Source organism: Empidonax traillii, unplaced genomic scaffold (genome assembly GCF_003031625.1).
Source record: "Empidonax traillii isolate 1590-97213 ecotype Southwest subspecies unplaced genomic scaffold, ASM303162v1 scaffold903:size462939, whole genome shotgun sequence".
Taxonomy (NCBI): Eukaryota; Metazoa; Chordata; class Aves; order Passeriformes; family Tyrannidae; genus Empidonax; species Empidonax traillii.
In genome coordinates this window covers 26005-30668 of record NW_020956096.1, presented here as the reverse complement: position 1 = coordinate 30668, position 4664 = coordinate 26005, and positions in this window count along the sequence as shown.

Here is a 4664-nt window from a genome sequence, read left to right as displayed (position 1 = left end):
GTCCCTGTCGTCAGGAATCTGCCCTGTGCCAACCCCTGGGGTCGTCTGCACCAGTTCTGGTGGGGAATTGCCTGCGCTTGGCTTGGCTTGGCAGGGCAACACGTCCACAGCTCCTCGTCTCCTGGAGGACAGAGAGCTGCTCCAGGGGGACATATCACCTGACCCTTCTCCTTGGATGAGGCAGAAACATCCCCTTTGTCTTCCCCTTCTCGGGGCGTGGGGCGAAAATCGGCCTTGTCAGGGAGAAGCTGCAGGCTCTGCTCCTCCGGTGATCCAACAGCGGCCCCTGCTGACCGGGATTGGAATTGAGCCAAAAAGCCAGGAATGCCACACACACTCCTTTTTTGAGGCGGAGTTTTGGTACAGGATTATTTGGTCGTTTATGTGTCCTTTCGTTGTTCTACCAATACACATACATCCTTTAATAAAGGCTGTTATTTTTGCTTTCTCCATACTTTTCACTTGGAGCCTCTTAATTTTGGATTTACAATTGCTTAGAGGGAGGAGTTTGGTCTTCCTCATAACTTCTCCTCCTTAGGAAAACACTTGTGTTTCATTAAACTGAGAGAGATACAAATTGATGCTTTGTTTACAGCCCAGAGAGATTTTGCAGGCTCTTTCCATTTGCCTCTGCCCCTGTCCGAGAACTTGTGTGGACATCTTCCCTGCCTGCACCAGGTGATTTCACAAAAGTGGGAGGGAGGGTATTTCATGGAGAAGGACCTGGGGGTGTTTTGAGGCCTCTCTAAGCACATGTTTCCTTCAAGAGAGCTAAAGCCAGGACAGGGGGAGGAAGAGCAGAAACGAAGCTCCTCCAGCAATGGCAGTGTCTCCAGGAATTCCGAACACATGCCCACAGATCCTCCCGGAGGGGTGAGGCAGACATGAAGGTTCGATGTGAATGCCCTGTTTGGGATACCTTAGGTGATGGTTGCATCCCATCTCCCTTTCCCAGAGGCTGGAGATGCTGCTGTCTGGGAGCAGGAGGTGCCTGTGTGGGAGTTCAGCACCGCTGGCTTGGTGCAAGTCCAAGAGCGTTTGGACGATACTCCCGGGCACGTGGTGTGTCTCTGGGCGATGGTGCAGTGAAGGCTCAGGAGTTGGACTCGATGATCCTTGTGGGTCCCTTCCAACTTAGAATACTGGGTGTGATTCTGTGAAGTTCCACAGGGCTGTGTGTGAGCAGAGAGCAGGGGCTGAGCAAAGCAGAGCAGGGCAATGGCAGCACAGCCCTTGAGCACTGCCCCAAGAGGGCTGAGCTCAAAAGGGAGTTCGGGTGGGGTTGGTCCCACTCAGGTTAAGGGGCAGAGACACGGGGACAGCAGGGAGTGCAGGGCAGGGAAAACATCAGAAGGAACAGATGGGCAGGGGGATGTCTCCAGGCTGGGCTCTCCCGGTGCTCAGTGGCCCCATCTCTCCAGGACGAGGGTGATGATGGGGGCTCATATAGAGTGTTAAGAGCTGGAAAGTCATCTGGAGAGTACAAAGGCATGGCCCAGGATAGCGTTATTGTTTTGAGGACTGGAAAATGCTTCAGATCTAGGAGGGGCAGAGTTTCCTCCCAAGGCATTCACATGAGGGGCATAAGGGTCTTCTCCTCTCCCACCTCCAGTCCCACACAGCTCCCTTTACGGAACCTGTCCTTGTACTCCCCATCCCCTGGAGAGCTGCACAAGTGTGTCTCCGATAGGACAGGAGAGTCCAGGGCTGCAGGATGACGCTCTGGTGGTTGCACTGGGAGGGTCAGATTTGGTGCATGCTGTACCCATCCCTGGGGCACAGACACAGTTCAGAGACCAGTTGCAAGTGAATTATTGCAGAACAGATGAAGAAAGGTGGGATGTGAGTCAGGGTGAAGACAGTGTTCAAAACAGCTGCGGCAGAAACGTGAAAGCACCGTCCCTCTCTCCTGCCTGCAATGAGAACTAACTGGGGAGAGACAGCAGGAGTTTCAGACCCACGGATTGGACAGGGAGATTTCAAAAAATCTGCCAATTGATGGCATCAACAACATCTTCTGGAGTGAGGGATGGAGCAAGAGGACAAAAAATTGCAGTTCAGGTGCCTGCAGTATTTCAGGTCCCACCTGCTCAGCTCAACCCCAAGCTGCGAAACCCTCCCTGAGACAGGGACCGTCCCCTTTTAAACACCACCAGAGCACAGGGGCTTGAGGTTGCCCTTTATTTTCATTTTCTCACTGACTCCGAAATTTGCTGAAGACTGGGGAATAGTAGAAGGGTTTCTCTTGGAAGAGACAACTCCCCCAGAGATGACAGATGGTGGGTCTTGAATTCCCACAGTGTCTCAGTGTGTGCAGAACCTGGGGGAGCTCCAGGCTCTCAACCTGTGCCTTTCTCCTCCCCGGCAGCAGCTCCCAGGCAAGCACAACCACTGAAGGTCAGTGATTCCCTTCCTCCCACTTCAGCATTGGGCCACGGCTGCCCAGTTGCCACCACGAGGTCATTGGGAGGTTCATCAGCTGGGATCTATCTTGTCTCTAAGGTCATATCCTCCAGGAGATACTGGGGCTCTTGGAGTCCTGTGGATGCAGAGTAGGGTGGGGGCCAAGGGGAAGGAGGACATTGCAAGGAGGATTCTGCTCCCAAGGGACAGGCAAACACCGACCGTGCTCCGGGCTCACAGTGCCTGCAAATGAAAGCCGGGGCTCTGCAGGTGCAGCGACCGCAGTAGGGGGTGAGGCAGGGCTCCCACTCGACCCAACCCCTCCTTGTGGGAAACGCCCTCCTAAACACAGCCCTGCAGCAGGAGCAGTCCCAGCTACTCTGCAAGGCACAAGCAGAGTCCTTTCTTCTCTTTGGCTCCCACAGATCTGACTTGAGACCCTTAGAGAGGCCAGCAGATGAGCCCATGCCAAATGTCTTAAAAGGAAAACCCACAGCTAGGTATCCTCTCTCTCTTGAAGCCACAAAGCACCACACCAAGCATTGCACTTCTTCCCTCCACATGCCAGCAAAACTCTCATTCGCACAGGCAAGATCCACACTGTGCGCTACAGCTCAAAAAGAGAAACGTGCCAAGAGAGAAGGTTTTCACTGTCATTCCCCTTCCAACTGCAAGCTTCAAGGCACTGCCATTCGACTGGGAGTGAGTTTCACTTTGCATCCTTTCGACTGTACAGTCCTCCACAGAGAGTTGTGGATTCTTCTCGGTTTCAAGGAGGAGGGCGAATGCAGCAAGGTCACTTTGCCCGGTTCGTCTCACTCTGCGGCAGCTGAAGTGGACACTCTTGCGGGTAATCCCTTGTCTGTAAGTGCTTCAGAGTACGTCTAGCTGAGATGAACGTGCAACGCCTTGTCATATGTGCCAAGTGGAAAGGTTTCGAAGCAGAAAAAAACTGCCAATGCTTGCTCTCTCTCCCAGTTGCATTTTAGTTTGCAATTCAACAGGGTAGACCCCCAAAAACTTTCTCTCTTGGTACACTTCCTTGTAGTGCCTTATTTTCAACTGCTTGTTCGTTGAAGCCCTTTCAACTAAGCAGAGTCCAGAACGTCCGCATCAGCACATGCAGTTGAAAGGAGTCTGACAACGAGACGTTGTTGCGTTCGCATTCCTCGCAGCCTAAGAGAACGCGCAGAGCTCTGTGGATGAGTGTACAGTTGAAAGGATGCAAGGGGAAAAGGACTCCCACTCAAATAGGTGTGCCTTGAACTGTGCAGTTGGAAGGGCTTAGAGAGTGTGCTTAGAGAGGCCTCAAAACACCCCCAGGTCCTTCTCCATGAAATACTCTCCCTCCCACTTTTGTGAAATCACCTGGTGCAGGCAGGGAAGGTGTCCACACAAGTTCTCGGACAGGGGCAGAGGCAAATGGAAAGAGCTTGCAAGATCTCTCTGGGCTGTAAACAAAGCATGAATTTGTATCTCTCTCTCAGTTTAATGAAACACAAGTGTTTTCCTAAGGAGGAGAAGTTATGAGGAAGACCAAACTCCTCCCTCTAAGCATTTGTAAATCCAAAATTAAGAGGCTCCAAGTGAAAAGTATGGAGAAAGCAAAAATAACAGCCCTTTATTAAAGGATGTACGTGTATTGGTAGAACAACGAAAGGACACATAAACGACCAAATAATCCTGTACCAAAACTCCGCCTCAAAAAAGGAGTGTGTGTGGCATTCCTGGCTTTTTGGTGCAATTCCAATCCCGGTCAGCAGGGGCCGCTGTTGGATCACCGGAGGAGCAGAGCCTGCAGCTGCTCCCTGACAAGGCCGATTTTCGCCCCACGCCCCGAGAAGGGGAAGACAAAGGGGATGTTTCTGCCTCATCCAAGGAGAAGGGTCAGGTGACATGTCCCCCTGGAGCAGCTCTCTGTCCTCCAGGAGAGGAGGAGCTGTGGACGTGTTGCCCTGCCAAGCCAAGCCAAGCACAGGCAATTCCCCACCAGAACTGGTGCAGACGATTCCAGGGGTTGGCACAGGGCAGATTCCTGACGACAGGGACAAACCCACTGGGTGTTACAGGGCTGTCTGTAAACCCCATTTTCCGTGGGGGTTGCCAGTGGAGTGGGAAAGGAAAGGAGGAGAACACGGTGAGAGCAGGAGCTGGAGGAGCAGCCCCAATGCTCCCAGCTCCCAGCCCTTGCCCAGCCCAGCAAAGCCCAAGCAAGCCCAGCCTGGACCTGCCAGCCCCATTTTCCCAGCTCAGGAGCTCTG